At 34.6% G+C, this 25,484-nt stretch overlaps 1 non-coding gene across 1 annotated transcript; it reads left to right on the top strand.

Annotated features, from left to right (window-relative positions):
- Positions 1-19,171: 19,171 nt before the first annotated feature.
- LOC124527373 (U6 spliceosomal RNA) lies at positions 19,172-19,277 on the top strand. Its single transcript, XR_006965836.1, has one exon. It is a non-coding gene; the product is annotated as a U6 spliceosomal RNA (small nuclear RNA).
- Positions 19,278-25,484: the final 6,207 nt, after the last annotated feature.

The raw sequence follows: 25,484 nt of genomic DNA, 5'->3' as shown, positions 1-25,484 counted from the left end.
TTTGCCTATTGTCTCTTAGCAAACTAGCCCAAAATTTGGCTTAAGACAAAAAGTGTTATGGTTTTTAGGTTGACTTGGAGAAGCTATCTATTTTTCTGTTTCACACAGTGTTGTCTGTGACTATATTCAACTGGAGGCTTCAGTGGGGCTAAAACATTCAAGATGGCAGAATGACATGGCTATAAGTTGTTGGCTGTAGGCTTGGGGCTTAGCTTGGGCTAGACAGCATGCCTTTCCACCTCTCAAATGACCTCTTCTTCAACCTATTTGGGTTCTTCATAGCATGGTGGTTCTAGATGGAAATATTCTAAGTTATAAAGGCAGTAGATGCAGATCTCTTAAAATTCTGCCTCAGAAATCATACAGCATCTCTTCCACTGTTTTCTATTAGTAAAAACTAGTCACAAGACGAACTAGATCCAAGGAGAAGTGAAATGGTCTGAATTTCTCAATGGAAGAAATGGCAAAGAATTTGTGACCATTTTTTTTTTTTTTATCTACCACAGGTATCTTTAGTAGGATAGAAAAAGTTACTCTCTATAAAATGTATGTAGAAGGTGATAAGAAGGAAAAATAATTAGGTCAAGCAATAATAAAAAAGAAAAAAAAAATAAGGGAGTTCTGGTCCACGATGGCAGCATAGGAAGACCCGGAACTCACCTCCTCCACAGAACCCCTAATTACACCTATTAATACTTAACAGTTCCTCCTGAAGAAAGACTGAGGAGTGACTGAACAGCAACTGAACAACCAAAGACAGAATGGCAAGAGAGATGAACAATGATAACAAACAAAACCCCCATCAGCACTGTGAACAGCAGTGTGGTGAGAGAGAGCACTGGAAGAGGGAGAACAGATTCTTCCTGTCCATAGAGGGAAAAAAAAGCCATGGTTTAAAAAAGCAATTAGCATATGACAGAGATCATACTAGGACTCTGCCAAGGGGCAAAGAAGCTGCTGGAACACCGTCCAGCTCAGAGGGACTGGAGAAATATATGTTTTATGTGCCCTTCCCATCTTAAAAGCCTAATCCAGAGCAGGGTCCGGACACTACAATGGACAGCTCTTGTCACTGTGAGCATGCAACCTCAGTAAGCACAGGGTCCACAAGTCCAGACCAACCCTGGTCAGGCTGGGATAAAGAAAAAGCTGGAGCTTAGAAGGACCAAGAAGTGGTGGCAACATTCTTTTTCCCTGTTCCTTAAAGCCAAGGCTGGAGAAAAGCATGGATGCCATAACAGGCAGGTCCAAACACCATAAGTGGAAGGCCTGGTCCTCACAAGGAGTTTCTATGCTCAGCTAGACCAGAATCCCCAAGCCCACATCAACCTTGGTCACACTGGGACAGAGAAAAAGAAAACAACATGGTTTAAAAAAGGACCAAAGAGCTGTGGAGACACACTCTTCCCCCTTACCTTTAAAGCCCAGACCACAAAAGGTTCCAGATCACAGTAAGCTTACAACCTCAGTGAGCCCTAGGTTGGCAAGCCCACATGAGACTTGTGGTGCTGGGGCACAGAAAATAAGCCATGGAGTATTTCTTCTTTCACTTTTTTGTTCTTTTTTTAATTAAAAAATTATTTCTATTTTTCTATTTCTATTTTATTTTTCTATTTTTTTAATATTTATTTATTTTTGAGAGCAGCAAGCCTGCTGATGGGGGCTCAAACTCAACTGTGAGATCATGACCTGAGCTGAACTCAGATGCTCAACCACCCAGGTGCCCCAGTGCATTTATTTTAAATAAATATTTATTTGAAATATTTTTAAAAGTTGTCCTGTTATCTTTTAACTTTTTGGGTTTTTTTTTTGTTTTTTTTTTGTTTTGGTTTTCTTTTTACTTATTTTTTCCTTATTTTTTCTTTTATTATTTTAATTTTATTTTATTATTTTTTGCTTCATATAAAAATCTGTGGTTTAAGAGTAAATACAGCCACAGCTCCAGTACCATCAAAAGGCACCAAGCAAACACAGTCTCCATGGAGGACTCAATGAACAAGACCACTTTTTCAAATTTAGAAGTAGCCATTCTGGCTAATCAAAAGAAACACACACAGAAAGTCAGCAAAATGGGGATACACGATTATTCCCCAAAGAAAGAGCAAGAAAAATCCTCAGAAAAAGAACTAAATGAAACAGAGATAAGCAATATGTCTGATAAAGAATTTCAAGTAGTGATTGTAAAGATATTTACTGGGCTGGAGAAAAGAGTTAAGGATCTCAGTGAGACTTTGAAAAAAGAGATAGAACATATTAAAAAGAACCAATGAGAGTTGAAGAATACAATGACTGAAATACAAAACAAACTACAGGCAATCAACGGATCAGAGGATGCAGAAGAATGTATCTGTGGCCTGGAAGACAGGGTAATGGAAAGCCCTCAAGCTGAACAGAAAAAAGAGAAAATATTTTTTTAATGAGGGTAAGAGATCTGTTGGGCAACATAAAGTGAACAAACATTCACATTATAGGGTCCCAGAAGGAGAAGAAAAGAGAGGAAGGTGTAGAAAACTTGTTTGAAGAAATAACTGAAAACTTCCCTATTGTAGGAAAGGAAATAGACATCCAAGTCCAAAAATTACCGGCAGTTCCAAACAAGATGAACCCTAGGAGGGCCATACCATGTCATATATAAGTAAATGTCAAAGATTAAAGAGAGAGAGTGTTAAAATCAGCAAGAGAGAAACAAAATCTACCTGCAATTTACCTGATAGGAAAAACCTATAAGGCTATATCAGCTAAATTTTCAGCAGAAACTGTGCAGGCCAGAAAAGAGTGAGAGGACATATTCAAAGTGCCAAAAAGAAAAAAAAAAACCGCAACTAGGAGTTCTCTACCCAGCAAGATTATCATTCAGGTTTGAAGGTGAGATAAAAAGTTTCCCAGGTAAATGAGTTGATTACCACTAAACTAATCTTATGAGAAATGTTATGGACCTTTAAGTGGAAAAAAAAGGTCTATAATTAGACATAGTCCATATTATGAATAAGAAGATGTAAACTATGACAACATGTACATAAAATGTGGAAAAAGGAGTAAAAAGATTAAAGAAGGTGAAAAACAAAGTTTTTTTTTTTTTTAAGAATCTGTTTGAACCAAAATGACCATCTACTAGACTGCTGTTTACATAGAATGTTATAAATGAACCTCATGTAACCACAAACCCAGAGCCCCTATTACATACATAAGGTAAAGAGAAAGAAAAGCAAACACTATAGAAGCTTATAGAAACTTATAGAAGCTTATCAACAAAAATAAAGAGAGTAAGAGAAGAATAAAGGAGCAAAGAAATATTATGAAAAACAACCAGAAAACAAAGTTTTTAAATGGCAGTAAGTACATATCTACCAAAAATTACTTTGAATGTAATGGACTAAGTCCTCCAATGAAAAGACACACTATGGTGGAATGGATTACAAAATAAGACCCATCTATATGTTACCTACAAGAGACTCAACTCATACCAAAGGCATATACAGACTGAAAGGGAAAGGATCGATAAATATATCCGTGAAAATAGAAGTGAAAAAAAAAAAAAACCTGGGGTAGCAATACTTATATCAGACAAAATAGACTTTAAAACTAAGGCTGTAACAAGAGACAAAGAAAGTCATTACAAAATGATAAAGGGATCAATCCAAACAGAAGATATAACCATTGTAAATATCTATGCACCTTACACTGAAACACCTAAATACATAAAGCAAATGTTATTAGACACAGAGAGAAATTAATGGCAATACAATAATAGGAGACTTTCATGTCTTACATCAAGGGATAGATCATACAGACAATCAGGAAACAATGTTTTTGAAAAGCACATTGGATTTGATGGACATAAAAATATATGTAAAGAACATTCCATTCAAAAACTAAAACCAGAATACACATTCTTTTCGAGTACACATGGAACATTCTCCAGTATAGATCACATATTAGGCCATAAAACAGGGTTCATAAATTTAAGATTGAAATCATACCATGCATTTTTTTTCTGATCACAACAGTATTAAACTAGAAATAAATCACACAAAAAAAAGGATAAACACAAACCTGTGAAGATTAAACAACATGATACTGAACAAAGCATGGGTCAACAAAGCAATCAAGAAATAAATTTTAAAAATACATGAAGACAAAATGAAAATATAATGGCCTAAAATCTTTGAGACAGAGCAAAAGCAGTTCTAAGAGGGAAGTGTATAGGGATACATACCTACCTCAAGAAACAAGAAAAGTTCAAATAAATAATCTAAGTTTACACCTAAAAGAACTAGAAAAAGAGTAGGCCCATGATTAGTAGAAGACAGGAAATAATAAAAATCATAGTAGGACAAATGATATAAAGACTAAAAGAATAGACAAAATCAATAAAAACAGAAGTTTGTTTGAAAAAGTAAACAAATTTGACAAACCCTTAGCCAGATTCATCAATAAAAAATAGAAAGGACCCAGACAAATAAAATCAGAAATGGAGAGGAGAAACAACTGACACCACAGAAATACAAAGGTTTGTAAGAGGATATTATGAAAAATTATATGCCAACAAACTGGACAATCTAGAAAAAAAGGATAAAGTTTTAGAAACATACAATCATCCAACACTGAGCTAAGAAGAAATAGAAAATATGAACAGACCAATTTACAATCAATGAAATTGAATTGGTAATCAAAAAACTACCAAAAAAATAAGAGTCCAGGACTAAATGGATTAAAAAGTGAATACTTTCAGTCATTTAAATAGTTAATACCTACTCTACTCAAACTATTGCAAAAAAAAAAAATAGAAGAGGATGGAAAGCTTCCAAATTCATTCTGAGGCCAGCATTATCTTATTTAATGTTAAAACCAGACAAAGCCCCCAAACAGCAGCAGCAACAACAACAGAGAGAAGACTATAGACCAATATCTACGATGAACACTGATGCAAAAATTCTCAACAAAATATTAGCAAACTTTACACAATAATACATTAAGATCATTAAGCACCATCAGGATAGATTTATTCCAGAATAGGTCAGTATTCACAAATCAATACACAGCACAATACACAATACACAATTTACAAATCAACATCATATACATCAACAAAATGAGTAAAAGAATCATACAATCATCTCAATAGATGCAGAAAAAACATTTCACAAAATACAACATCCATTCATAATAAAACTCCCAACAAAGGTTTAGAGGAAACATACTTCAACATTATAAATGCCATGCATGAAAAACCCATTAACATCACACTCCAGGGTGGAAAACTGAGAGCTTTCCCTCTAAGGTCAGGAACAAGACAAGGATGTCCACTCTCGCCAATTTTATTCAATATAGTACTGGGAGTCTACTGGGAGCAACAGGAATCATACAAGAAAAAGAAATAAAAGGAATCCATATTGGTAAAGAATAATTTAAATAGTAACTATTTGAAGAAGACATGATACTATATACAAAATATCCTAAAGACTTCACACACACACACACACACAAAAAACAAAAAAAACAAAAAAAACTACTAAAAATAGTAAACAAATTGAGTAATGTGGCAGGATACAAAATTACTACCCAGAAACTGGGAGTGTTTCCACACACTATAGCAGAACGAGAAATTTTAAAAACAACACCATTTATTATCGCACCAAAATGAATAAAATACCTAGGAATAAACTTAGCCAAAGAGTTGTAAGACTGGTACTTCAAAAACTATAAAACGCTGATGAAAGAATTTGAAGATGACAAAAACAAATGGAAAGATACTCCATGCTCCTGGATTGGGAAACAAATATTGTTTAAATATCCATACAACTCAAAGCAATCCACAGATTCAAAGAATTTCCTATCAAAATAGCAACAGCATTTTTCAGAAAACTAAAATAAATAACACTCAATTTCGTATGGAACCACACAAGACTCTGAATAGCCAAAGCAACCTTGAGAAAAAAAGGGCAAAGCTGGAGATATCACAATACTAGACTTCAAGATATACTACAAAGCAGTAGAAATCAAAACAATGTGGTACTGACACAAAAATAGACACCTAGATCAATAGAACAGAGACTACAGAAGTAAACTTACAATTATATGGTCAGTTAATCCATGACAAAGGAGGCAAGAATATACAATGAGGAAAAGACAGTCTCTTCAACAAATAGGGTTGGGAAAACCAGTCAGTTACATGCAAAAGAATGAAACTCGACCAGTTTCTAACACCATACACAAAAATAAACCCAAAATGGATTAAAGACCCAAATGGGAGACCTGAAACCATAAAAGTATTAGGACTTTTTTAGGGCAGTAATTTCTCTATCTGTAATTCATACTATCTGTAGCAATACTTTTCTAGAAATGTCTCCTCATTCAAGGGAAAGCAAAGCAAACAGAAACTACTGGGACTGCATGAAAGCAAAAAGCTTCTGCATAGCAAAGGAAACCATCAACAAAACAAAAAGATAACCCTACTGAATGGGAGAATACAATGGACTATGACTTAGCCATAAAAAAGGATGAGATTCTGTCATGTGAGACACCATGGATGGACCTAGAGGGTATTATGCTATGTGATATAAATCAGAATGAAAAAGACAAATATCAGATTATTCCATTCGTAAGTGGAATCTTAAAAAAAATGAATAAACTAAAAAAAAAATCAGAATCAGACCTACAAATACAGAGAAGAAACTGATGGTTGCCAGAGGGGAAAGGAAGAGAATTGAGCAAAATGAGGTAAGACATAATGGGTAAATTTGTCAAATCACTAAGTTGTACACCCGAAACTAATGTAACACTGTGTGTCAACTATACTAAAAAAACAATGGCAACAAAAGAACGGGTTTCTTTAAATTTCATAAGTTTGTGTCCATTTCATATTTTAAAATTACCTGTGTATAGTATCTTTTTCAGGTATTTACATGTTTTTAGATATTAATGAAATCTAAAATGTTTATCTTCCTGGATTACTTGATTTACTTGTGGTTTTCAGACAACTTCTTAGTTGTGGTTCTGTGTTGTACTGATTGTAAGGTCAATGAAGCTGAATCAATTATGATGGAAGCAAAATTTAACTACTGTACATGACTTCACTAAATTTCAATTTTATAGGAAACTAACATGGTAAACACACACAAAAATAATTCTTTTCAGATCATAGTTTTTTCATTTTCAGATTCCGAAAGATCTAGCCATGGCCCATTTTTATTTGAGTAAACACAAAAGTATCCAGTCCTTCCCTGAAATGAACATGATTTCAAATTTCTTCCAGAACTTTCAGCACAACATTAGAGATCCCTTTGTATATAATTTATAATGGATTTCATCATGTTTTATTTTACTTATTTCTTAAATTCATGTGTCTCTCTTCCTGGACTGAGTTTTCATTATTCTATGAAATGATTGTGAGGGTTAGAATAATCCTTGCCCTAGGGTTTGCTGAAAGGTCCTGTCCATGAACAGGTCTAAGCATTAAGTAGAAGACAACCTAAAGTTATTTTCTATCTCTGAGTTTATGTATCTTATTTAGAATAAATATTGACCATTTCAGACTATATTTTATAGTTATTATATGATAACAGAATAAACAGTCACAGAAAGGAAAATTCTACTGCATGGCTGTCTAATTTCGGGAATGACTTTTATGATAGCATGAGCTCTATGATAGCAGAAATTATGTTTAACTCAATATAAGTATTTTCCCACAGAACATGCTCAAAATAATAAAAACTAAAAAGACAAAACTACTGTTTACAGTTCATATAAACTAAGTTAAATTTACTAATTACGTTTGACATCAGCTTTGAAAATCTGGTCACTATTTTAGTTCTAATTGTGTGCATTTATTTATTCAACTGTTCACTTAGTGCTCTCCCAAAACTCTGCTGGACATTGGATCTAAGAAGAGAAATAAAGCATTGTTCTTGATATCAAAAAACTATTGTCAAGAAACCCACTAACCAATATGACTACTATATAAAAGTATTTTATGTATTTTGTTAGGTGACATAGAGGAATTATCCCATAGCTTTAAAATAATAGTAGTGGTAACACAAATAATGGCTAATGAGCTCTGCTTTTTCCTCTCATTGTATCAAGTACTTTATTCAGATTAGAAGAGTTTTATGAGGTAGATTCTATTATTATCCCCATTTTTAAGATCAAGACATAAGTATTAGAGGGGTAAAGTAACTAACCAGGAGAACTGCCAAGAAACTAATCCTGTATATTCAAGAAGGTATTCCATAGCTCAGGCTACTTACTCTGACTATATCAATCATTGGGATATGTATATGGATTTTGAATTTCTTACAAGAACATGACAGGAAGAAAAGAAAAATGAGAAAAAATTGTCAATATAAACGCCTTTTAAAAAAATAGTGAAATATACTACTACCCATTAGAATGGCCCAAATGTACAACACGGACAACATCAAATGCTGGAGAGGCTGTGAAGCAAGAGGAACTCTCATACATTGCTGGTTGGAACACAAAATGGTACAGCCATTTTGGAAGAGAGTTTGGTAGTTTCTTAGAAACTAAACATACTCATACTCTGTAATCCAACAATCATGTTCCTTGGTATTTACCCAAATGAGATGAAGACTTATGTCTACACAAAAATCTACGTGTAGATGTTTATAACATTTTTTTTTCATTATTGCCCAAACCTGGAAGCAACAAAGATGCCCTTCAGTAGGTGAATGGATAAATACACTGTGGTACATCCAGACAATGAACGTTATTCAACACTCAAATGAGCTCTGAACTCATGAAAAGACATGGAGGAACTTAAAATGCACATTACTAATTATAAGAATCGAATCTGAATTCTGAATTGTACTGTATAATTCCAACTAACTAACATGTTGGAAATGGTAAAACTCGAAAATTAGATCAATGGTTATGATGGGTAGAAAAGGAGAGAGATGAATAGGCAGAGCCCAGATAATTTTTAGGGCAGTTGAAAATACTCTATGATATTATGATGGATATTATGATGTATGATGGATGCAGGTCAGTACAGATTTTTTCCAAACCTATAGAATGTGCAATGCCAAGAGTGAGCTGTAATGTAAAGTGTGGACTCTGGGTGATTGTGACGTGTCAGTGTAGGTTCATTCATGGTAGAAAATGTACCATTCTGGGAGCACCTGGGTGGCTCAGTTGGTTAAGTGTCTGACTTGGGCTCAGGTCATGATCTCACATTCTGTGAGTTTGAGCCCCATGTCGGGCTCTGTGCTGACAGCTCAGAGCCTGGAGGCTGCTTTAGATTCTGTGTCTCCTTCACTCTCTGCCCCTCCCCTGCTCATTCTCTCTCTCTCTCTAAAATAAATAAACATTAAAAAAATTAAGAAAAAAGAAAATGGACCATTCTGGTGAAGGGTGTTAATAGTGGAGGGGCCTATGCATGGGTGCAGCAGGGCAAATCTCTGTACCCTTCTTCCTCTCAATTGTAGTGTAAACTAAAACTTCTCTAAAAAATAAAGTCTTAAAATATTGACATAGCTTTAATAATGTAATCCATGCTAGATTAATTGCAACAATCATTTAAATAAAGATTTAAAACTAAGTGGCAGTTAAGGATTTTTATGACCCCATATGTTTTGATCGTAAACACACACACACACACACACACACACACACACACACCACACTCTAATATTCCTAATATAATCCAAATAAGGATATTGGAAACGTTCTAAGCATGGGATAAAGAAAGGTTTTTTTTCTTCCTCAACCTCCATGTAAGATTCCAAGGCAGTTAGCCTCCTCCTTGATTTGAAAAAGCAGACAGGGTTGACTGCAATCAACAGACAAATGAATGTTGAACCCAAATTAACTAATTAGGCAAAATGTGAGTGCCTAGTATAAATGCAAAATGTATCATCATATAACAATTTTAGTCATTCAGTCGAAAGAAAGGTAACTCAGTAGCTCAGTGGTGCATTTTACTATTGTAATATATATCTGGTAACCTTTTTTTTTTTTTTTTTGGTAAAAAATCTCCACTAGTATACATGGAGAGGCTACGTTAATTCATATAAATGTCAACTAAATAATTGTCCTTGTTCTCTTTTTCAAAATAATTCAGCAACATAATTTTGAGACTAGAGTTTTACATTTGAACTAGTACTTGAGATTTACTAGTTCAATTCTTCCTATTCTGTGGGGTATTGACATCCTTTAGTATTTTAGAGTAGTATTTTACCAAGATAGTATACTTTAGTTCATAAATTTCTTCCTAGTTTCTTGCATATCATGTTAGCAATGGAGTTCTAAAATAAGATACTGCACATTTTTCATGTTCTTAGCTTGGGGAATGTAATTTATACCCTTTTAAACTTCATATCTTAAATTCTATTGAAACTTGATTCTTATTTAACAAATAGCCCTCTCTGCTTCTTACTGCTTAATCCCTGCAATAATCTTTGAAAATAAGGAAGATCAATATTAGAGGCTTGAAGACCTAGTTATGAATCTAATTCCCACATTAATTAAGAACCAGAAAAAGAAAGCGGGAACTGAGAATGAATGTTGATTACCTGGTTGACAAACATGATTGTTTAGACAAAGCCATGGCGTTTAAGATTACTAATGATTTCAAATTCTCAAAATCATATATCCGTCCCTAGTGTTTAATCATACCAATTCTACTATAGTACGTAGCAGCATTTCACATAAGGTGCTCAATAAATATATGTTAAAAAAAAAGATGTTGAAACATGGAGAGCCTTCACATAAACCATTAAGATATATTCTTGCTGAATAAATTCATGACCTTACATTATAAGTATTTTTGTAATATGAGACCTATAGCTATAGTATAATATTTTAGGAAACTAAAATTGTCCGCTTAAAGAATTATTTAATGGCATCCCTCTTTTGTTTTAAACTTTTAAATTAACATTTTTTTAACATTTATTTATTATTGAGAAACAGAGAGACACAGAACCTGAGCAGGGGAGGGGTAGAGAGAGGGGGAGACATAAAATCCAAAGCAGGCTCCAGGCTCCAAGCTGTCAGCACAGAGCCCGATGTGGGGCTCAGACTCACAAACTGCGAGATTGTGACCTGAGCCGAAGTCAGTCACTTAAACCGATTGAGCCACCCAGGCGCCCCTAAACTTTTAACGTTATAGGTTAATTATACCAAATGAAAGATATAAAATATATTATTAATGTGTTCACCAGAGATAATTACTGATAATTTTGAATCAATTATGAATGTTTTAATATTCTATTGCTGTTTACATTTATATAAAATATCTATAATATTCACCCGTATTAATTTATAGTCTATATCAATGATCAGTTCATCAATGTGACCAATCTATTTCGCTCTTACCTTTATGCTTATTTGCCTAATGCTGATGTTGACTGGAATGCCAATCAAACAAACAGATAATGATAGGGGGTTCAAGTGGGAATGAGGAGTTTTGTTTTACAAAATACGCATCAAAATGGCTTTATTTTAAATGGAAAATACACATAGAATCCCATAAGTAAATTTGACTTATCATTAAATGCACCATTAAAATATAAGCATGAATGTTCTATAAAGTCTCTTTTTTATTTGGATATTGTTTCACTGTAGTGTTTTATCACAAATGATTTCAGCATTGCTTAAACTTTGAGATTTTTTAAAAATGAAAAATGATCACTTTCCTAATGAGATTTTCTTATAGAAACATAGACCGTGTTAGGTTGTTTGTTTGCTATACCTTTCCTATCACTTCACTCATAACCTATCCTTTATATTTAAGATGGATTTCACTTTTAAAAATATCTGTATTAAGATATAATTTATACAACTATAAAATTTGTCCATTTTAAGCACACATTTCAATGAATTTTAGTACATTTACAGAATGGTCTTACTGGCACATTAATCTAATTTTAGTACATTTTCTTCACTTTTAAAGAAACCTCATATCCACACAGATACTCCCCACGCCCATATCCAATAAAATGCATTTCTTGTAGACACCTTAACTTGGGAACCTCTTTGCTATCCATCTAAATATCTCTATGTTGTAACTGCAGTGTTCAGTTCATTTATATGTAATGTAATTATTGATGTGTTTGATTTTAAACGTTTTGCTATTTATTTTTTTTGAAAAGTCTTAAATCTATTCAAGTAGAAGTCCAATGCACTATCCATTGTTCTACAGAGCCTGCACTAAATGGATTCAAGTCAATGAATTCCAGGAACATAATTTCAATAGCCAATTCTATCATCCTGTGCAATAATTGAAAATATAAATATTTTATGAAAATAAATTTTTCCAACCAACTAGTTTTATAAGGCTGCCATTATCCTGATATCAAAATTTGACCAAGATATTAAAATATATATACAGACCAATATTCCTCAACCATACTAATTATGCAAATGATTGTAGATTGAAGCAGAATTTGGGGAAAATTGAATCAAGCATTATATAAAACAGATAATGTACCATGGCACATGTTATTTATTTTAGAAATTTTAAGTTAATTTAACATTATAAAATCAACGTAAATAGCCATATTAATAGAAAAAAAGGAGTAAAAGCATTTGGCATTCTCAATATTAGGAAGAGTATTAAGTAAAATTCAATACCCTCTCAAATAAAATCTATCAGCACTCTAGAAAGAAGAGAAAATAAAAAAAGAATCAGCCAATCTGGTTAAGTGTATTCACGAATGAAAAGTCCTCCACCTGTCATAATACTTAATGGAAAATATTGAATGCTTTCCTCTAAGATTTGATATATTCAAGCCTATCGATGCAGAGTTGTTTTATCCAATACGAAACTGAAGGTCCCAGACATTATAATAATAAGTAAAAAAAGTGAAGGCCATATAAGATTAAAAATAAAAGAGTAAACTATTAATTTAAAGACAATAAGATTTTGTATGCAGAAAACTATTAAAAAATCCGCAAAACACCCTCCAAAATAATAAATTTAGCAAAAGTCACATGATACGTTAAAATACAAGGTACAAAATTTTATGTCAGAAGAACAAAAATAAGTACTTAGGAATACATTTAGTTCATGATGTACCAAATCTCTGTACTGAACACTACAAGCAAAAAATTACAGAAGACAGAAATAAAGAGATATGTTATGATAGTGTCTTGATAAAAATTTATTTCTTTCAGTTTATTTGAGAGAGAGAGAGAGTGAGAGTGAGAGAGAGAATGACAGGGGAGGGGCAGAGAGAGGAGGGAATGAATCCCTAACAGGTTCCATGCTGTCAGCATGGAGCCTGATGTAGGGCTTGAACTCATGAACTATGAGATTATGACCTGAACCGAAACCAAGAATCAGATGCTTAACTGACTGACCCACGCAGACGCACAAACTAAACAAAAGAAAACAAAAAACAGTGTTTTAAAGATTTAATTCTACCCAAATTAGTTTTAGATCCAATAGAGCTCCAATGAAAATTCTAACAAGGCTTTTAAGAATTTAAAATTCTATAGAAATGCAAAGTATCTCTTATAACCAAACAATCCTGGCAACGTACAAAATCGGAATACTTAAAATACCTGTCTACCAGAATTACACTAAGGTTACAATAATCAACGCATTGTGATATTTAATTTTATTATAGGTCAATTAATAATTTGGCAATGTGGGAAATAGTATCTCTTTTCAATAAATGGTGTTGGGAAAATTGTATATCACAACAGAGAAAATGAATTCCAAAATTTAACTCCATACACAAAAATTAATAGATTTATTACAGACCTATCTTAAACACTAGCATTATTACCTATCTTGAAGCAAAATTAAGAGAATATCATCATGAACCTAGAGCACACACAATTCACTGGATAGGACGTTCAAAGCACAAACCATTACACTAGTGACCACAGGGGATCTCATAAACACATTGTGATATATCAAATCATGGAATACGACCCATTAATAAAAGAGAGTCAACTACGAAGCACATGATAATATGATGAACCCCATAGAAACTAATCTGAATGAATGTGGACACAATGAGTATATATTGTATGATTAAATTTGTATAAAGTCAAAGAACAGACAAACTAATCTTTATAGAATTCCTAAAGTGGTTGCCTCTGCAAGGGGGGAGGGGCGGATTGAGTATGAAAACGTGAAAGGGGATTTTATGGGTGAGAAAAAATATATATATTGAGATGGTGAATCCATTGATCTATATAACTGTCAAACTATGGAACTGTACGCTTGGTAAATTTTATTATACGTACTTTAATTAAAAATAATTAGTCTGTTTTAAAACAAAAATCTGACAATTGACACTTTCCTTCTAAATTCCATTGTGGACCCTCTGCTTTCAGGTACCCAAACCATTTGCTTCAAGGTAATCTCACAGAGGAAAAAAACAAAACAAAACAAAACAAGCACCACCACCACCATCAACAAAAAACAACTCATTGGATAACACACGTTTGTCAGAATAGTCTGCATCATACTGAAAATGTAAGAAATTGGGGAATAAAACTATATCTTCACAAAAATGCAAGCAGAATTTTAGCCAAATTGTAAATATGAAGGAAAACAAATGTATATGTGAATCTAGTTGTTATTTCATCCCTATGTCATATACTTGATAATCATCTGTATGTTAGATAAACATATTGGAGTCTTCTACTTGCATTTCAAGTGGCTTTGCTTTGAATGCCATGGTAATACAATTTGATTCACAAAGTTCTATCACCCTTTTATATTCATTGTGAAGAGGAATTGTTAATGCTACAACATGATCCTTCCGGTCCTGCTGTGTGCCTTCTCAGGTACTCGAGACTAGGAAGTCAAATAATGTCAGCTATCCTGCCAACTAAGACACTTGGCCCCTTTTTGACTAATTAGGTGTTTGACAAATATTGATTTAATACTAATAAGCCTTAAAACATTGGCTCTAATTTCTCCCCCTGGGGTATTTCAACTAAAGAGGTGACCTCTAAAGTCCTTCACTTAATTTGGATTAGGCAATTTGGAAGGCTCAGGAACTTGAGAAGTTTGGACTCTTTAAAGCTGTCAATAAGGTATAATATTTAGCTATAGGAGTGTCTGCCCTTCCAGGTTATAGCAAGTTGATGTGCATATAATTATGTGATGTTGAGGGAAACAAGAATGGTCTCACTTGTCCCAGTGGTACATGCTGCTTAAAATAATTTACACTGGTGGGTAAAGGAATGAGAAGAGCAAAAAAAAAAAAAAAAATTGTGTGTGTGTGTGTGTATATATATATATATATATATATATGTGTGTGTGTGTATCTATATGTGTGTATATATATGTATATATCTATATGTGTATATCTATATATATATAATGTGTACACAGAGAAATAGGTAATTAACATATTAGCTGAACACATAATATCCTCAATTAAATTGAAAATCAACTCTAAGACTCATTTATTTTTTTAATCTAGACATAAATGTGACTTTTTAAAATGATATGCCTGGATATGACTTTATTTTGGTTCCTGCTTTATTTTAAGTAAAACTTCATTTAATTATAGTCTAAATAAGATTTGCTCTCAAATTCTATTCTGCAGCTTTCCACAGCATGCAGTTTTCAATACAAATGAAGACTGTAAAAATACTATTACTCTAAATTCCTTCAAAGAACAAATATGCAGGGGAAATACTGAGATCATGTCATCATATCTATTGTCAGCTACAGTTCTTTCTACACTTGCACAAGATGGCACAGTCATTGATATTTCTTATAACAATATTGAAGCCAGCAAAAGAGAAAATAAGTTAAAATATTATTATACTTATACAAATGAAAGTTTTATTTTATACCTTTAGAATGTTTTTATGTCTTTATTGTACAAGTAATTTATGTTCATTTCTTCAAAAAAATAATATGTGATGTAGCAGGCATAATTAGTTGGTAATCGGACAACTATCCTTTCTTACTGATGTCATTCACTGAGATGGGTAAGTCCAAGATATTACAAAGAAAGGTTGGGGGTCAGCATCAAAGGACAAAGAGTTCAGGTTGCTGAAACTAGCAAGTTTGACCCTCTGTGCTGATAGGTTGTGCTTTACCCTCTGGGTTAAGATGATAAGAATAGCTGTAATTTTGACTCAAGTGCAAATTGAAATTGGAAAAAGAGGCTATGTAAGACTATCCTGAAGGAGTGTCTTCCTTCTCATCTATACTGCTGCTAGTATATGTATATTTTAGAGATTATATAAAGATTGGTATCTAGTTTTATATTGCGTATGTCAGGGACTATATTTGACATGTAAAAATACAGTGAGCAAAGTCAGTTTCTGTCTTCACAAAGATTACAGTATAGTGAGGAAATGAGAAAACTATTAATCAAATCATCACACAAGTAAATATTCAAGAGCGACCAGAATAAATGTGATCAGGTAGAGGTATGTGGTAGTATAACAACCTGTAATTGTGGGAACCATTCTACTCAGAAACATTACTAGAAAGAACTGATTTGCCAACGCCCTGTTTTTTAACTCGCAGTTTTCAAAACATTCACCAAAATGTCACATTTAATAAGAATTTCTATGAATTAATGTTCTCCTATTCATTTTAAAAAGCAGTATAAAACAGTATGAATATATTTGCATACCAATATTCTTAGCAGTATTATTCACAAGGGCCAAATGATGGAAACAATCTAAGTGTCCATCAACAGATGAATGGCTAAACAAAATGTGATATGTACATAAAATGGGATATTGTTGAGTCTTAGAAATGAGTGAGATCCTGATACATGCTGCTGTTAGAAAACATGCTGAGTGAGAGTAAGTCAGGCATAGAAAAACATTGTTGCATGATTCCACCTTTGTGGGGTACCTCGAGTAATCATATTCCTGGTGACAGAAAGTAGAATGGTGGTTGCCAGGGGGCTTGCAGGAAAGGAGAATAGCAAATTAAAAAAAAAAATTGTAATATTTATTCCTTTTTTGAGAGAGGGACCCAGACCATGAGCAGGGTAAGGGCAGAAAGAGAGGGAGACACAGGATCTGAAGCAGGCTCCAGGCTCCGAGCTGTTAGCACACAGACTGAAGCAGGGTCCGAACTCATGAACTGTGAGATCATGACCTGAGCTGCAGTCAGACACTTAACCGACTGAGCCACCGAGGCGCCCCAAATGGGGAATTAATTTTAGTGGATAATGAGTTTCAGTTTGGGATAAAGTTCTGAAGATAAATGGTGAAGATGATGCCACAACAATGAGAATGCATTTAACACAACTGAATTATACACAAAAATGGTTAAAATCTTAAATTTTATGTCATGTATATTTTAGCACAGTACAGAAAATGGTATGAGTCACATATATTGAAGCAGAACTGAAACTATACTGTGTGTATTTACAAACTAGGTTCGAATTTTTCCATGGTGATTTCTTAGAAGCAATCTAAGGGGTATTCATTTAAAAATAACTACTATAATAAGCATTCACAACCTAAATAACATCTGAGACACATAATTGGAGATGTAATTATGACCTGTCAGTTTACTAATGTTTGCAATTATAAAAATAACGCTTCAAATGAAAGACAATAACCACTAAACCTATTTCTAAGTAACATGAACACTTCTGACTGTTTCTAAAATCAAAGATCGGCCTCTAAGGAGAATGCAAATAAATATAGAAACTATATGGACCATACTCCACTGATATAATGAGCCTGGTTTTGATCTATACAAAATTATATTTTGAAGTAAAGAGATTCTCTAGCCCAGTCATCAAATGGAACAAAAATTTAAACCATACTATGTCACTGTAAATTAATTTACAGCTTTAATATCAAAGAAACATAGAGTTAAGGACCATTAACCATCTTATTTCCTCATCTTTCCATTCCCTGTTATTTTCCCGGATACTGAAGATAATTGCTTTTGCAAAGCATTGTCCTCAGTCCATTTTTCATTGTTAAAAATTATAGTTAACACATTATATTTTAAAATCTCCATTTAAATGTTTTGTGTTTGACTCTACTGTTTGATCTTTTGTCTTTAAATCCACATCACTTTGTTTTAGTTCAGAGGTTCTCAACCTTTTTTTTGGTTTCTGGTATTCTTAGAGTTTCAGTAATTATTTCATATTATCCTAAGACCTAAAGAACCTCTAAGAATTTCATAAAGTAGTTACATCCAAACTAGTACATGTCCAAAATCTTAGTAGCTGTAAAAATCAAGAACACACATTAATTAAAGGAAAACATTTATTTTATTCCAAAATAACCACAATTTCATGCTTGTGGAATAATGTGCGCATGTTGGACAATGCACATATTCTTAAACCTTAGAAACAGATTACGAAAAACTACTAATATCCTATTTTATGCTGCTGGTTGTATTTACTTTATGTTTAAAGCTGCAAGGAAACTGCAAAGATATGACTTCATCAAAACTTATGTAGCAGGATCTTATGATAAAATTATAGTAGTTCTGATGTATGATAGTTGTCAGGATCAGTGGTATTCTCAAAAACTTAAAATATCCAAGGCATTTCTGAGAGTTCATTATAGTATCTTGGGGCTTTTTAAAGAAAAAAATTTTAATGTTTATTTATCTTAGAGAGAGAGAGAGAGAGTGCGAGCGAGCGCTGGGGGAGGGGCAGAGAGACAAGGAGACAAAGAATCTGAAGCTGACTCTAGGCTCCAAGTTGTCAGCCTAAAGCCGGACATGGGGCTTGAACTCACAAATAACGAGATCATGACCTGAGCTGAAGTCTGACACTTAACCGACTGAGCCACCCAGGTGCCCCTCTTGGGGCTTCTTATGACACAATTTGAGAACTATGATTTTAGCCATTGTTTTTTAAATTTTTATTTGGCAGGCTTTTTGAAGTATTAAGGAAATAACCTCAGTTTCCAAGGCCACCAGGTGGTTAATAATTTCCAGGAGTATCTGCTCTTCTTTATTTAAAAAAGCAAAGCTAGGGGAGCCTGGGTGGCTTGGTCGGTTGGGCATCTGACTTTGGCTCAGGTCATGATCTCGCAGTCTGTGAGTTCGAGCCCCGCGTCGGGCTCTGTGCTGACAGCTCAGAGCCTGGAGCCTGTTTCAGATTCTGTGTCTCCCTGTCTCTCTGCTCCTCCCCTGTTCATGCTCTGTCTCCCTCTGTCTCAAAAATAAATAAACGTTAAAAAAATTAAAAAAAATAAAAATAAAAAAGCAAAGCAAAAAACTTTTTTAAAAGCATGTCCACCTGCACTCACTTCAGCAGCACATATAGTAACACTAGAACGATACAGAGAAGATTAGCTTGACCCTGTGCAAGGATGGAGTGCAAATTTGTGAAGCATCCCATGTTTTCTTAACCAATGTTGGGAAGCTTTGTGATTAAAAAAGAAAAAAAAATAATGAAGATAAAAAAGCATTTCTACCTTGCAATACAATGTTAACTGCTTTGCATCACAACAAAGTCAAAGGAGGTGGGGTTGATATTGCTTTTCTCACTGTCATATTGACATGATCATTATGTGTGAGCAAGCTTATTACCTATCTGTTCACAATCATCTGAATTAGAATAATAAATAGTTGTTGCACAGTATTGGTTTTCATGAATACAAATATTCAGATGGGCACTGCTTTCATAATTATTCATAAAGATTCAAATAATACAAATCTCTCCTAACTCACTGAAATTTTAGCAGCAAGTTCTCATACTACCTTACTTATTATCTTTTGGACTTTCTGGAGCCTCCATTATATCATATGAGCAAGAAAATGAAAGAAGACAAAACTAATGTGTGAAACAACTTCCCTAAAAATGGCATCTTCTTGTTTCCTCTTGAATGTAGCATTGTATACTTTAAAAAATCATAATGATTAGTTTTTGTTTTCAGCTCTGACATGAAAGAGTTTGAAAGTTGCGATTGCTGTTCTTACAACAACAAAAACCTGAACCTTCACTTTTCTTGAAGCTATTGTGGCACTTGGATTGTGCAGCCAACTGCAATCCCCAAGTCCAAAGAGACAGACACATCCAGAGGAGCCACAGCAAGATCTGGAGACGCGGAACGGAGCCATGGGTGAGAACACGTAATTAGTCATTTTGAATTTCTGGAGGTGCGTGTAGACTAGTGAAAGGAGAACTTTACATTTGTTAATTTAATTTTATTTTAGAGAGGGAGAGAGGGCAGGGAAGAGGAGCAGAGGAAGAGAGAGACAGAATCTTAAGCAGGCTCCAAGCCTGATGCAGGGCTTGATCCCATGGCCCTGGGGCCATGGCCCGAACCGAAAATCGAGTTGGACTCTCAACCGACTAAACCACCCAGGCGCTCTGAAAGGGACACTTTTTTTTCGGAGGGACAAAGTCTTAGAAAGGGAACCACATTTCCTGAGTTTTACCTCCAGGAACCCCATGAGGTTCTCATGGGGGAGATCTGAGAAAGATCACAGAGTGGCTCCGACAGGGAAAGGTGAGGACTAATCATTGTGAAATAAACTGATACTTCTCCATACAAAGGCTTAGTTTCCATGAAAGACATTTTACTGGAGCTTATGCCACACGGAGAAAGGATATTCTTCACACTCTAGCCCACTCTGGTCTTCTTGTCTCACTTAAGGGGGATGCATTTTCCAATGTCATATAATTGGAATCATACAGTACATAGCCTTTCCAGATTGACTTCTTTTCACTTAGCAATATGTGACTAAGGTTCATCTATGTCTTGTTGTGGCTTGAGAGTGCATTTTTCTTATTGATGAATATTCCATTGCATGGATGAACCACTGTTTACCTATTCACTTATTTTTTTAAATACCTATGGAAGCACTATTTTTGTAATTTTTTAAATATAATTTATTGTCAAGTTGGCTAACATACAGGGTACACAGTGTGCTCTTGGTTTGGGAGGTAGATTGCCGTGATTCATCGCTTACATACAAAACCCAGTGCTCATCCCAGCAAGCGCATTCCTCGATGCCCATCACCCATTTTCCCTTCTCCACCCCCCAAAATCAACCCTGTTTGTTCTCTGTATTTAAGAGTCTCTTATGGTTTGCCTCCCTCCCTCTGTTTGCAACTATTTTTTTCCCCTTCCCTTATCCCATGGTCTTCTATTATGTTTCTCAAGTTCCACATATAAGTGAAAACATATGATATTGGTCTTTCTCTGACTTATTTCACTTAGCATAATACCCTCCAGTTCCATCCACATTGTTGCAAATGGCAGTATTTCATTTTTTCTCATTGACAAGTAGTATTCCATTCTATATATAAACCACATCTTTATCCATTCATCATTTGATGGACATTTAGTCTCTTTCCATAAGGAAATTGAAGAAGACACAAAGAAATGGAAAAACCTTCCATGCTCACAGACTGGAAGAATAAATATTGTTAAAATGTCAATACTACCCGAAGCAATGTGCACATTTCAACGCAATCCTGATCAAAATTGCACTGGCATTGTTCTCAAAGCTAGAACAAACAATCCTAAAATTTGTATGGAACCACAAAAGACCCTAAAAAGCCAAGGTAACATTGAAAAAGAAAACCAAAGCAGTAGGCAACACAATCCCAGACTTTAACCTCTACTACAAAGCTGTAATCATCAAGACAGTAGGGTATTGGCATAAAAACAGACACACAGCCCAATGGAATAGAATAGAGAAGCCAGAATTGTATCTATTCGCTTTTTAAGGGACAATTTGGTTGCTCCAAGTTGTGGGTGATTATCAATAAAGCTGTTATACAACATTCACATGCAGGTTTTTGTGTGAACACGTTTTTCAAATCAGTTTGGTAAATGGCTAAGGGCATGATTGCTGGATCATATGGCATGACTATGTTTAGCTTTGTAGGAAACAGCCAAACTGTTTTCTAAAACAGATACTCCGTTTTGCATTCTTATAAGCAACGGGTGAGAATTCCTTTGTTCTACACCTTCAACAGCACTTAGTGTTGTCAGTTTTTATTTTAGCCTTTCTAAGAGATGCACAGTGGTATCCTCTTGTTTTCATTTGAAGCGTATCGATGACAAATAACGTAGAGCACCTTTAAAATGCTTATTTGCCATCTGTGTATCTTTTTTGACAAGTTGTTTGTTTAGATCTTTTCCCCATTTTTTTAAGTTGGGTTGTTTCTCACCTTCTTTCAAGATTTTCTTGCTCTTCGTCCTGCAATTTTAATATAATACCCCTCATTATGGGATTATTTTAGTATTTGTTCTGTCTGGTGTTCTCAGAACTTCCTAGATCTGTGGCTTAATGTTTGTCCTTCATTTGTAAATTTCTTGATTTTGATTATAATTACTTCAAATATTGCCTCTGCTTCATTCTTTTTTTTTTTTTTCTCCTTCTGGTATTCCAATAACGCATATGTTACATGATTTGAAATTTCCTAGCATTCTTGAAGGGTCTTTTCATTTTTTTCTTTATTCTTTTCTTTTCAATGGAAGTTATAATTGATTTTCCTTCAAGTTTAATGATTCATTCTTTCATCAGCCATAAGCCAGTTATTGATGGGATCATTAAAGGCATTCCTCATTTCTGTTATAGTGTTCTTGATAAAAGCATTTCCTTTTGATTCCTTCTTAGAGTTTCTATCATTCTTCAGTACTTTCATGCAGTCTATCTTTTCCACCTGTTATTTTATATTGCCTCCTTTTCCCATTAGAGCTCTTAATTTTATTAATCATATTATTTTAAGTTCTCTTTCTTATAAGTTTAATATCTTTGTTGTATCAGAATGCGGTTCTTTGTCTCTTCCGACTGTTTCTATGTTGTTGTTTGTTTTTAAAGCTTTTGTTTTGTTATTTATTTGTGTTTGCCTTTTGGCATGCCTTTTAATTTTTTCTTTAAAGGAAGATGTGCTTAATCATGTAGCAGGAACTGGGGCGCCTGGGTGGCGCAGTCGGTTAAGCGTCCGACTTCAGCCAGGTCACCATCTCGCGGTCCGTGAGTTCGAGCCCCGTGTCGGGCTCTGGGCTGATGGCTCAGAGCCTGGAGCCTGTTTCCGATTCTGTGTCTCCCTCTCTCTCTGCCCCTCCCCCGTTCATGCTCTGTCTCTCTCTGTCCCAAAAATAAATAAAAAACGTGGAAAAAATTAAAAAAAAATCATGTAACAGGAACTGAGGTAAATGATTTTGTAGATCTATACCAATCTGGGTAGGAACTGGACTGTGTTTAATGTTTGTGATTATTGTGTCAGAGGCTTTAAATTTCTCTAGTCCTTTTTGTTGTTGTTGTTGTTTTGTTTTCTTTTCTTTTGTTTTCCCTCTTGACTTTCTTCCAAAGGTTCTAGTGTGAGAAGGAAGGGGGAAAGGGTAACTTTTAATGGAGAAACTTGAAAAAAACTACCTCAGCCAGGTGATCCAGATCATTATTAACAGAAATGGCATGTGAATATGCTATTATGAAAACATCTTGTTACCTCTGTGGTCTTCTTCCCAGAAATCCATAAGCTCAGTTTAATCTTGAGAAAAAGACAAACTTCAGGATATGGGCATTCTTCCAAATATCTGACCAATATTTCTCAAGACTGTCAAGATCATCAAAAACAAGAGAAGCTTAAGAAGCTGTCTCAGCCAACAAGTGCCTATGAAATGTCATGTAATAGCCTGGATTAGTTCAAGGACAATATAAAGCGTATCACGTAAAAATTCAGTATGGACTTCTGTTAATACTAATTTATCAATATTGGTTCATTAATTATAACAAACGTACCATGCTGCTACTGTAAAGTTTTAACAGTAGGATATACTGGGTGTGGGGTATACAGGGACTCTGTAAAATCTTTGCAAAAATTTTAAAACCTAAAGGTGTTCTAAAATATTTACTTAGGGGTGCCTGGGTGGCTCAGTCGGTTAAGCGTCTGACTTTGGCTCAGTTTATGATCTCGCGGTCCGTGAGTTTGAGGCCCGCGTCGGGCTGACAGCTCAGAGCCGGGAGCCTGTTTCAGATTCTGTGTCTCCCTCTCTCTCTGACCCTCCCCCGTTCATGCTCTGTCTCTCTCTGTCTCAAAAATAAATAAACGTTAAAAAAAATTAAAAAGAAATTATTTACTGAAAAATAATGATTTGCTATCTGAATTAAATGAATAATTAATATTTCCTTTCAATTAGAAGGGATTGAACAACTATTTGCACAACATAATACAAGTAAATGGGATTTTCTTAGCACATTTTTAACAATATGTATAAACACTAAATAGTGACTGGGAGGTATTATTTAAATGACAGAAATTCAGAACCAAATTATAGTTTCTAGTCCATTCTCTGCATAGAAGCCATAGCTTATGAATAAATCATTTTTCCTAATGACGAGAGGAGTTAATTCTAATGGAACAAAGCTACAATTAGAAAGCAGACTTGGGGCACCTGGGTGGCTCAGTCGGTTGAGCATCTGACTTCGGCTCAGGTCATGATCTCACAGCTGGTGAGCTCAAGCCCCGCGTCGGGCTCTGTGCTGACAGCTCAGAGCCTAGAGCCTGGAGCCTGCTTCGGATTCTGTGTCTCCCTCTCTCTCTACCCCACCCCTGCTCACATTCTGTCTCTTTCTCAAAAATAAATAAACATTAAAAAAAAAAAAAGAAAGCAGACTTAGCCTCATTCACAATACCCTTCTATATGGAATTTTATGTCGTGGTTCAGAGGATGAACAGAAACAGCTTGTATAATTGTCTCTTAAATGTCAGCAGGAAAAATAACAAAAATAAGTTCCAGTAACAGCTTTCATTTTTTCACAGCCCCAGAGAAACTGAACATAAAAATAATAAGACACTCTCTAAGGGTTTAACCAAAGGGTCATTAAGATAAAGCTTCTCCTAAAACAAGGTCTTCTTAAATTTGAATTCTTCTCTAAATTAGAGAGCAGGCTCTGAAAATACACATTTCTAAAGCACTATCAATTTAGTGAATATATCAAGATTATAATGACAAAAGTTTACTTGGCAAGAGCATGAAATAAATTGGTTTCTCCTCAGAGTTAAACATTTAACAATGGTACATGCTCTGTTAACCTCTCTAATCTGAGGAAATTACAGGAACTCCAGCAATGACATATATTTTTACTTTTACAGTGAATTATTGAATTGTTTTGTCATGTAGGCCTGGAGTCCAGGGGCTGTTTATTGGTTTTAGTTTGTAATAACTCAGTTTGACTCTTCATTGATTTCCTTCCTTCCCAATAGTGTTTCTGCTATCTTCAGAATCCTAGAGCCTCCCAGGACATTATGTACCTTCAAGTGGAGGTGTTCTGGTCTTTCCTTCAGTGACCTCCACAAACACAGCCCCAGTGAACAGTCAAGCAGCAAAAGTCCATTTAAAATTATTTCTCTGGTTCTCTGTTTTTTAGATTTGATTCTAGTATGTTGGAACTGGGGAGTAGCCTATACAGGAAGATATAAGAGGTGGGAACGTTGAAAATCACCAATTTCAGGAATTATGGTCTGAGGGAAAATTACAATTCAAGCGATTCACATCCTATCGATTCCAGTTCTGTTTGATAAAACAAAATTAAAAAAAAATTCTTTGAGGGGTACCTGTGTGGCTCAGTCAGTCGGGCCTCTGACTTC

This window comes from Lynx rufus, unplaced genomic scaffold, assembly GCF_022079265.1.
Source record: "Lynx rufus isolate CCGP_SWC_20201006 ecotype Redwood Valley unplaced genomic scaffold, mLynRuf1.p SCAF_5, whole genome shotgun sequence".
Classification (NCBI taxonomy): domain Eukaryota; kingdom Metazoa; phylum Chordata; class Mammalia; order Carnivora; family Felidae; genus Lynx; species Lynx rufus.
This window is presented reverse-complemented; position numbering and strand designations above follow the sequence as displayed.